Below are 10,989 nucleotides of genomic sequence, written 5' to 3' on the forward strand. Positions count from 1 at the left end.
GTCCCTCCTGTGCTTCCAGCGGGGGCTGCCGAACCTTTCTATTACCTTGATCTTCTATTACCTTGATCTTCTGAACCGAGAACGGAAAATGCATTAGCATAACTGAGTGCATTCTGCTTAGGCATGCTTCGGTTTGAACTACTCGCTTGATTTTTTTCTTTTTTCGACTTAGATTCAGTTTAAAAAAAGCCATTTGAAAGCTGGAGTAAGATTCTTTGGTTTCCCAATCTCTTCTAAACTGCTACAACTTTGCTGTGTATAAATGGTGTTACTCTAGAGCCGGGGCTTGAAGATTGCGCTGTTTCTGGACTCTTATCTACAGTCTAAATGCAAATAAGCTGCCCGTGCTAACAGCAGCACGTCTCTTGGCCATTGTTCGTCTTGCCTACATCAGGCTCAATAATCTGTGTAGAATTTTTTTTTTCCTTCTTAGCCTTTAAGTGACATCCGTAAATACAGAGACCTTACCTGGGACAATGAGACCTCAAAACCAGTTGTAGTGGAATTGCTGCAGCACAGATTGCATTCCAGATGCAATTGTAGGTTGTTGTATGTATGCAAAACCAGAAGGGTCTGTAATGGAGTAAAACTAAGATTCTGCAAAAACTGAAGCTAACTTAAAATATCTGAAAATAGTTTTGTATGAAAGACTCTTAAAATGCCTTTTATTTTAATGCTTCTGAAAAACTCAGCTCAAAATATAGCCTAAAGGATCACTGCATTGGGTAAAACTAGGATGTAATTTAAATGGACATGCTTATCCTTTAGGATATGTCTACAGTCTTGGTGCAGAAGAAAAGACCGAATTGGTGGATGTGAGAGTTAATTTCAGGCAGTTCAGTTAAATCTGTTCTGTGGACACCCATTCAGAGTGGAAGTGGCTTTAATTTAGTTTGTTTTAATGAATATTTTCTGTAGGTAAACCCTAAGGCTACAATTAATCATAAAAAAGGCATGGATCTGTATATATGTTCGTGAAATGGATGACTGATTAATACGGTAAGCAATTTAATCTTAGATTATTAAATCAGATGTGAACTAGCTTACTTGGGTTGGAGCAGTAGCACTTTCAGAAATCTGGAATGTGTTTTTCATACAGTTTGTTGCCATACTTAATATCTTTAGGACTGGACAACTTGTTGTGCAATACTGCTGACTAACCTGCTTTGAAAGAGAATCTGGAAGTAGCAGAGAAAATAATTATTTTTTTCCAAAGAAGATCTAAAACTTTATTTTTTTCAGTTGAATGCCTTTTGGTGTATACATAAAATTTTCCATTTTTTATTCTTTAGCATCAACAAAGTCCATTCAAATTACATATGAAGTTACTGCTGTCTCAGGACCTGAACTTACTACAACTTATTAAAATAACTCATATTTTATAAACCACAAATATGACCCATAGAAATCATTGGTCAGCACTTCTTGGTATGCTAAATGAGCACTAGTTTCTTCTGGGACATGTAATCCCCTCCTCCCCCCAGTTTATTTATTTGGGTCTTTCACTTTGGGAAAGCAGGAGTTAAGGAAAAACTAAGTTTTCCTTGTTTTCTGTTTTGACAACAAATTTGAGATGATGGGAGCTGTTGGTTCTAAAACTTTTGTCAGAGATGGGAACCGAAAGCTGTTAAGTTTGAATTACTATGTATTGTATCCTATTACTATGTATAAGTCTAAAAATCAGTTAGATTCAAATGCAGAAGTTGTGCTGATAAATTCACTTTTGTGTTATGGGTACAGAATGTTTGAATTATTTGTATACTCCTAATAACATTATGAGAGCAAATGAACTAACAAACTCTAGTGCAGTGCAGATTTGTATTTGGGTCTCTGATCACCTTTGCTGCAAACATACTGTCTTTCTCTTCTGGGACACCTTCAGTCATTTCCTTTGCCACACTTTCGTAATACCTCTTAGCACCCCTTGCTTCCCCATCTTTGGTACTGCCTTACTTAAACACCCCCCAGATTTTTTTCTCCTCCTCCTCTTCCTCTATTCTCCTGTTGCTTGCCTACCTCCTTGGCCTGCCGGCTAGGAGGGTTTTTTCTTGGTTTGGTTTCCTCACGTGGTGATGTGCTGCTGCAGCTGGCACACCAAAGGTTTGTGTTGTGGTGCCCCAGCTGACAAAGAGGCCAGGAGAGCAAAGGATTTTTCCATACTTTGGCTTCCTATTTCCATAGCCTGTGAGAATTTCGTATTCTTGATGCTTTTACCTAACTGTTTAGTTGGAATAAGCTAATACGTCCACGAGTTGCTGGAGGAGAGGCAGAAGGACAGCTGGGTTGGGTTGTATGATCACGTAAAACCGGTTGCCTTGGAAACAAGGGTAATGTGTTTTTGTGCAGTTGAATTTCCAAAACTTCCATGGAAATTCAGCTTGATACAAATGAATAACTGAAAAGGATGGTTGTTTTGTAAGAAATAAGTTTCTGGGCCACTTAAAAATGCAGAAATCTAAAGACCGTGTAACTGTGTGAAAAGAAATAGAAGTCAGCGTTCTATTTCTTGTAAAAACATCAAATTGCATAAGTCAAAATTATCTTTATTTGGGGAAGTAACAAAAATAGTCAAAGCAAGATCAAAACTTGTGATTTAACTAAAATTTCAAGTGTGGTAATTTAAGCACGATTTCAGTAAGTTTCACCTAAGTTTAATTTGTAAATGAGCAGACATGTTTACATCTACTGTACTGATTTTGATTGATTTTGTGCAATTGCTTATGCAAAAACCTTCAGTATTTTCTGGTATGAAATATATCTGTTGTGTGTTGAATAAGATGGTGGAGACATTTTGTCAGCTCTAGAAATTAATTGAAAGAGGAGTTGATATAACACTGGGAAATCAGGTAAAAATGCTGGCTTTATGACAAATTAACAAGGTGTTTTAGCAACGAGCATGCATTAGCCTATGAGTTTTGAGACAGCATGAAGTAGATACGACTTACTCTGCATGGGTAATCCAGATATGTATTTAGTGATGTTCCTAGTATTTCTGAAAAGAAAGTCTGTTTTAGACAAAGTTTTGTGAATAATTCTCAGTGCTCTGTTGGCTCTTGCTGCATACACTATTTTTTTGTAAACAATGATTTTGCTTTGAAAAGCAGCTGGCGCACGTTTATTCCTTTAGTGACTTGAATATTGTGTTTGTACTATAAATGTCATCTGTTTCACACAAAGTTGATTTTATTGCAGCAGTGTGTACTGACCTTTTACAGTTTAATGGAGTATGGTCATCTTGTGTATTGAAATGCTGCAATACATACAGTAGATGAGGATAAACAAAGCGCTGTTCTTGAGTCATTTGTAAATGAGTAAAGCATTTTCTTGGTAGACTTCAGAGCTAAGAATTATAACTGATAATTAATAAATAGAATTTTTACATAAGTGAGTATCCTTTTTTCAGGGTTTTAAGTGACATAGTCAGTGTGATTGAATTATAGATTTTCCCGAGGTTTTTGCTTGCTTGTGGGGAATGACAAGCTTTTTAGAGCTGAGATTTTAACATAGAAAACCTCTGGATTCGTGCAGAACACTGCGGTGGCAAATGCAGGTCATTGGATTTGTTTGCAGTTGCAGGTGTGTCTGTGTTCTGCATTTCTCCTGCGCATGTGCCAAACATATCCTGCATGCTTGCATAAATGAAGTAGAGCAGTAGCACAGTTACATCAAAGCTGATTGGTTTTTTAACTTCAAGCAAAAGAGTTTTAGAGTTGCCTTGCAAATAATCTGTGCGTGTGGTGAGTGTGGAAGTGACTGGCTTGTTTTCTTTGCACTATCTGAAAATCTGCAAATGGGACCTGTATCTCCAGCTCTTCTGATATAAGCCCCTTTTTATGTTGTGCTCAGTTTCATTGCTCTGTGGAGTCATTTCACTTGCTGTGTTGTGGCTCTTTGCAGATGTTGAGGTGATTATGGTAGTGCTGCCTGTTTTCTCCTACTGCTGCATTACATTGCTTCATTTCAGATTTCAGCTTACGTTGCATACTTGCTATTGGTTTGACCCTAAAATATTTTGTTTCTGACAAACAGCTGACAAAAGGTTGTTAATTAATTTTGCATTCCAATTGAAATATGTAGTATCGGTTAAGAGCAGTTGAGACATCTTGTATATTTTTAGTTCACAATTTAGAGGGAGGTTACTTCCACTAATCTGCAGCTGGGTGTGGCATGGGGTTAACCATATTAATTAGAGCTGGCTCAGAGGTTTAGACTTTAAAAAATGGCTCAGAGCCCCCATTGTAGTCTTCTGTTAACACACATTTTTTTCACTGTAGAACAAGCTAGGATTTTGAAAATGCGTGTTTTAGGAACACCTAGCTGGAGGAGAGGCCAGCAAGAGGGAGGTGCAAGGTAGTGCACAAACAGAAGAAAGATGTCTTTAATGCCTTTGTACCTTCATAGGGCTAACTTAGGTACGTATTGAGAAATTTTAATATATATGACTAATCTTTGTTTTTATTTTTCTGTAACATATTTTATTTTGCTAGTCGTTTGTTTCAAATATACATCCCTGTCAACTCTATCAGTAATTTGAGCTAGCTGTTGCATATTCCACCTTCTTGTTCTATTCTCAATCATTTAACGGTGTTTGCTCAAAGTTTGGTCAAGCTTCCAGTATTTTCTGGAGTGGTCTATAGGCGTACCACAAAAGGCACTGCTCTCTCTTTACTTGTGGAAGGATGAAGTGTGTCTCCCCTGCTGTGACTGCTTGTTGGACAAACAAGTAAATTATCATCCTTTTTGCTTTATTCTGTCATTTTCCCTGTGTAGATGAAACTATGTGTGAGATTTTACAGAAGAGTTTCTTGATGAAACTGAAGGAAGCATAATGAAACGGGTGAAGATACATGTACTCCCTTTAATTTGCATGGAATTGTTACAGAAATGTAGGAACGCAGGGGGACAGTCCTGCAAAGTAATAGAGCAAATGTAGGGAGGACCATTAGACCGGAAGCTTCAATGGTGGCGATTTTACTAGGAAGAAAAAAATACTAGTTAATATTTTAACACTTTTTAAAAATTCTTAATTTATTGCTACTCAAAAAAATGCTAGTTATGTTATTCCCAAATGATTATCACAGAAAATATTGTTATAAATTTCTTGTAGAAGAAAAAGCAAGGTAGATGTTAATTCCACTTAATGTGGAGACAAGAGACTGCAATTACTTCTCTAGCTTCCAGTTCAAAAGGTGTATTTGATATATACCAATAACTTGATTTTTTTTGAACTTTATTTTAGAAACTTTGCTTCACTGAAAGTTTATCATATATGTCACATAGGATATGCTTCAACTTCAGATTCTATAAAACCTTTTTCTAGAATTCCAGAAGCTCAGAATTCACCTAGCAATTGTTAATGCTAAGATTAATGCCAGCTAAATATTTTCCTTATTTTGAGTAATTTCTGATAGAATTTGAATTCCTTCATGCCTAGTCTATTTCATAAGCCCATTAAAATACGGTTTTTTTAGTCAGTTCTTTATTTGGGCACATCTTTGTTGTCATGAGTTTTTTGGAAAAACTGTATTATAAAACTTACGCTTTAAGCATGGCAAATGTGTCTAAACTCTGTCTGCTTTTGATTTTGTGTGAGACCTGTGTACCTTTCTTCATATAGACACACAGTCCTGGGGCCTCCGTGTGCAAATAAGAAACATATTTTTGATTACGGCAGCACTTTCAAACTTAAGGAGAGTTAAATATGTTGATGATCATTCAGTTTTTCTTAGACTGAGGGAAAAAATGTAATGGTAACTGTGCAAGCTAAGTGACATCCTGCTTTTTTATGGCTTTCTTTTCCCTCCCTATCTCCCTCTCCAATAACTTTTGAAAGCCGTGTCCAATCAATACCAATCTGTAGGCATGAGCAGGCAGAAACCTGTTTGTGGTGTTGAAGATAGGAGGATACTGGTTTCCCTTGTACCTAATTAGAAAGCTAAGCAATTTCAGTCATCTGTAAGTCAAGCTGCTGGCTAAGGAGCATGAATTTCTTCCAGCAAAACAGCATTTCTGTCTCTGTTTGATTGCTGGTCTAGCAGTTTTAAATGTTCATATTGTGATGGTTATCTTTATGTGGGAAAAATGGAAAAAAACCCATCTAGAGTTCAGGTGCTAGGGAATGGTTGTTCCAGGGTGAGTGGCGTTGAGGGGGTGCGTCTGCAAAAGCTGGTCAAAATGGGCTCATGGAGGATGGCACATGTGCGGCTGCTAGAGTATGTAGTAAGTTAAGTAGCTTGCAGAGCATGCTTCAGCCAAAAGAAACAACAAAGTGTGCAAGGCTCTAATTTTATGCTGACATTTAACAAAAAAATGAACCATATTCTGAATTACATCATTCATCTGCGTTAAATGCTTTAGAAGCAAGTATAAAGCTTACACAGGCGATAATAGCGTGCTGAAACAAAGTGTTTGTGTCAGTGTGATACAGTGGATTGATTTCAGCTGAAAGTGAGTTCCAGAGCTTACTTTTAGATTTCTCAAAACTTTTGACTATGTAACTTGTTCACTGGCAATCAAGAGGTTATAAAAAGAGAGCCAGCTGATGCTGCAATCTAAGCACCAGCCATATAGTGGAAAGACTCTCCTTTGGCATGTTCACTAGTGCTATTTTTACCTATTCCAATAAGATCTGCAATTGTGGTGTTAAACTACAGAACAGTACCTGAAATTATTTTGTTTTACAGAAGTGCTGTATGCTCTGAAAGAAATGTTTGCTAAAATTATCAGGCAGGTTGAGGCTAAAATTTTTTCTTCTGTCACCACAAATAATGCTGCCACTGTAACTGTAAGATACTCCTTCACTTTTGTTTGCATGTTTTATGTCTGGCAGAGGGGGTCTTTTAATTTTGGTTTCCTTTGTATATTAAGTGTTTTGTCTTTCTGAGTTTCTCATGTGGAGACTTTAAATAGGCAATGCAATTTTTAAAGACAGGGAATTAACAGTGTAGCCCAAGAATAAGTGTAGTAGTAGGGTTTTGTCCTAACTTCTAAAAAGCCTATCTGGTTTTGATTAAATTTTAAGTCGGTGGTTCCAATTTAGTCTTTTTTCTGGGAATAGATTTTCAGCACTGCCAGTGGGAGAGTGCTGTATCTGCCAAACTGATTGTAGTGGAAACTGGAGGAAACAGCAAGAATGCCATACCAGTGTAACACTGGGGTGCAGTTGCAGAAGAATCACGTGTAGGATATCACATATGCAGATGTATGACCATCTGAATCACGGTGCTGAAACGTCTAACATTTCTGATTATCTGATCTTAAATACAGTATTGTCCAGGTGTATTTTTCTAAAACCGCCAGCATCTAGTTTGAAAGTGACTTGACAACACTGAACCACAAACCTATCATTTTAAAACTGTTTCAAACTCTTGTTCTGGCTATTTGTGCAATTAGGTGTATATTTGCACCAGCATTTCTAATTTCTTAGAAGCAGTGGTTTGATGCTGAAGTATAAGCAGTGGTCAACTTGTGTTAGTTCAGCATTCCCCTTACACAACACCTGCTTCCCTTGCTCCTTCTCTTGCACTGTGGAGTGTTGCAGGTGGAAATCCTGCAAGTAGGCAAACTTCCTCCAGTATAGAGTCGTTTTCTTCTCCCTTGGCTTTGCCATTGTCTTAGGTGAACAATTCTACTTCTCAGGTTTAATTAACTCTCACATCTGCAATAACAGCTGGTATTTTTCTCAGCTTGCTTGTGAAACCCTCCTTGTTGCCAGTTCTGTTAACAAATGTTCTTACTGATTTTTGTTTTTCATGTATCTCTCATCTATCAAGAAAAATACTTGATTTTTACTCCCTCACAGCTATTACTTTGGTTGCAGGTAGAAATATTGTACCTGCTTCTTTAACCCATCACCCTTGTGATGCCTTCTCTTCTTTGATTTGTCTATGAGATTCCTTTTTCTTCTGGGTGATTTTACAATAAAAATGCTTTAGGTTTTCAGTCTATGAAACCTTTTCCCCTCCCCATCACTTTTCTCTCTATTTTATCTAACATTATCCATCATACTGACTGGATTAATTTTTTTCAAAGTTTGTCCCAGACTCTTTTCAGCTCAGTTTTTAGCTCTTACTTTTCTCAGGAATCAGTCTTCACAAATCTCTTGACCTCTTAGCTAAATGTGAGGATCATAACTGTATCCTTGTCAACCTAGCTACTTTTAAAAAATCAAAAAACCCTCTTCCCCCTTACACCCACATGCCAATATTGGTTCCTATAAGGATGTCTTTCTCTGGTCCTCTACTTATTCTTATGGTTCTTACAGTGGTTTTGATCTTTCCTGTTTTTCTCTGCTTCTGGCCCCCATGTAGTTTCTGCTTATATCACTTTCCACACCTTCTTCCTCAGAAATGTTAAAAATAAACAAACAACACCTCCTCCACCTTGATTCAGCGTGGATTATTTCCTAAATATGTCGTTATTGCTGACTGGTTGTCTTCTGTTAGAACTAAAGATCTCAACTTTTCCTCTGGTGTGTGAAAGACAGCATTCCTTCCTCCCTTCTCCCCAGTCTCCCTGCTTATCTTTTTCCACGATGGAAACCATATTCACAGTATTTTGTATGTCACATTCCTAAATGTTTGCTGTAGAGAGGTATGCAGGCAGGGTAAATGTACAGTTCAGACTGTAAGTAGGTTTTAGTTTTACAATTACTAAGTGGCTCAAGGTGGAGATCCCAAAGCATTTTTCAGGTCTTTGGGAGTTTGCTGTCTTAAGTAAAATCATTGCAGCTTCCCCTCCCCCCCAGCCCCACCCTATCCAGGAGAGAGGATAACCAAAAGTGAGCTAGCAATATGAGATCTCTTCTTGAATTATTTTACGTGTACTTTCTTGTAGTTCATATAAAGGAAGACTTGAGGAAGCTGGGATTGTTCAGCCTGGAGAAGAGAAAGCTTTGCAGGGGATCTTACCAATGTGTATCAATACACTGATGGGAGGAAATGAAGAGGACACCAGACTTCTCACTAGTGCTCAGTGGCAGCACAAGGGGCAATGAGCACAAATTAAAACACATGAATCTCCATCTGAACATGAGAAAACACTTTTTTTTACTGCAAGGGTGCTCAAACACTGGAACAGGTTGCACAGAGAGGCTGTGGAGTGTGTTATTTGTGGAGATGCTCAAAACCCAGCTGATGTGGTCCTGGGCAGCCTGCTATAGCTTGAGCAGGGGTTTGAACTAAGTGATCTTAAGAGGTTGCTTCCAGCCTCAGTGACTGACTGTGTTGCATCTTGGCCTTCTCTAATCATCTCTGTGTGGGATTGTTTTAGGAATTGTGAATTAGGATGGGAACTTTGGGTAAGAAGGCATTTTACCATTTACTATCTAGTGAATCTTTTTGTATATATGACTTGCACTTCTTTCTTTAACTAATTTGAGCTTCCCATCTTTTAATCAAGACCTCTTCAGCTTCCCTAGGAATTCTTGCTGTTAGAGTTAATGCTTATACGCAAGCTACAGATAGCCTTCAGAGGCTTAGCTTCTTAGTACTTTTTTTTGTTGTTTTGGAGCCAAGATTTGTCATAACATTTGTGAGTCAGCAAGTTATTTCTGTGTGTAAATAAAGAACTGATGTCTGAGAAGAAAGTCTTCAACTTGAAGTTAATTTTTACTTGAGTGAGTTTAGCTATAACAGACTTTTATGATGTTCTTGAATAAGAATGAGGTTATGTTGAGCTGGGATAGCATTTGGTTGTCATGCAGTCTGGCTTTACGTAGTGCTTCTCATTACACTGAAATGTTGCGCAAAATAATGAAAGGCTAGAAGGCCCTGAAAACTCGAACAGTAGAAGGTGATAGGTTAACTCTACTATTGATTTAATTCACAAAATTTCCTTTTATTGATTTGCTATGTTGTGCCTGTGTATAAGTTTGTAGAATGGTTAATATCTTCTGGTTTTGTGTTACCTTCCATAGATGATATACTACATCTTTTTGTCATAGGACAGGACTTCACTTGCTTAAAGGAAAACTACGGGTATAAATAGCTTTCTCTGGTTATCTTTCCCTTCTTCCTTACCCTGCCCCATTCTTTCTTCTGAGGTCCTGGGTCTTTCCTGGGGGAAGAGAGGCTTACCACAATGGAGCTCTCTGCTTGTATTCCTTCGCTGCTACTAAAATTTGCCTTTTTTTTTTTTTTTTTAATGAGAAATTCCACAAAATTGGTATGATGCCTACAATTGTTTCAGTGTTTGCTTTACCAGAAGTGTATGTTTAACTTAAGCTCCTACTTTGGTCAGTCTGCATGGATATTTACTTTGCAGGAGGAAAGCCCTTCCTCAGTTTGGAACTTCAGATCTTGATATTTGTCTGTTTTCTCCAAATAGCATTTGACTTTCCACACAACTACAGATCTGATACAAATAATCCAGACCTAATGTAAATCATGTCTGTGACATTATCTTACAACTAATGGTTGGTTTTTCTTTTCATAGAATCATAGAATGTTTGGGGTTGGAAGGGACCCCTAGAGGTCATCTAGTCCAACCCCCCCGCAGGAGCAGGGACACCGCTAACTAGATCAGGCTGCTCAGAGCCCCATCCAACCTGGCCTTGAATGTTTCCAGGGATGGGGCCTCCACTACCTCTCTGGGCAACCTGTTCCAGTGTTTCACCACCCTCATTGTAAAGAACTTCTTCCTTATATCTAGTCTAAACCTACCCTGGTTTAGTTTAAAACCATTACCCCTTGTCTTGTTACTGCTGGCCCTACTAGAAAGATTTTCCCCATCTTTCGTATAGGCCCCCTTTAGGTATTGCAAGGCCGCAATCAGGTCTCCCCGCAGCCTTCTCTTCTCCAGGCTGAGCAAGCCCAACTCCCTCAGCCTGTCCTCATAGCAGATGTGCTCCAGTCCTCAGATCATTTTTGTAGCCCTCATCTGGCCCCACTCCACAGTTCCATGTCCTTGTGCTGAGGACCCCAGAGCTGGACACAGTGCTCCAGGTGAGGTCTCACCAGAGCAGAGCAGAGGGGCAGAATCGCCTCCCTC

At 38.4% G+C, this 10,989-nt stretch overlaps 1 protein-coding gene across 3 annotated transcripts in view; it reads left to right on the plus strand.

Moving 5' to 3' along the window:
* RAF1 (Raf-1 proto-oncogene, serine/threonine kinase) overlaps positions 1-10,989 on the plus strand; it is a 50,185-nt gene that overhangs the window by 902 nt on the left and 38,294 nt on the right. The window lies entirely within an intron of this gene.

This window comes from Egretta garzetta, unplaced genomic scaffold (genome assembly GCF_000687185.1).
Source record: "Egretta garzetta isolate BGI_Z169 unplaced genomic scaffold, ASM68718v1 scaffold553, whole genome shotgun sequence".
NCBI lineage: Eukaryota > Metazoa > Chordata > Aves > Pelecaniformes > Ardeidae > Egretta > Egretta garzetta.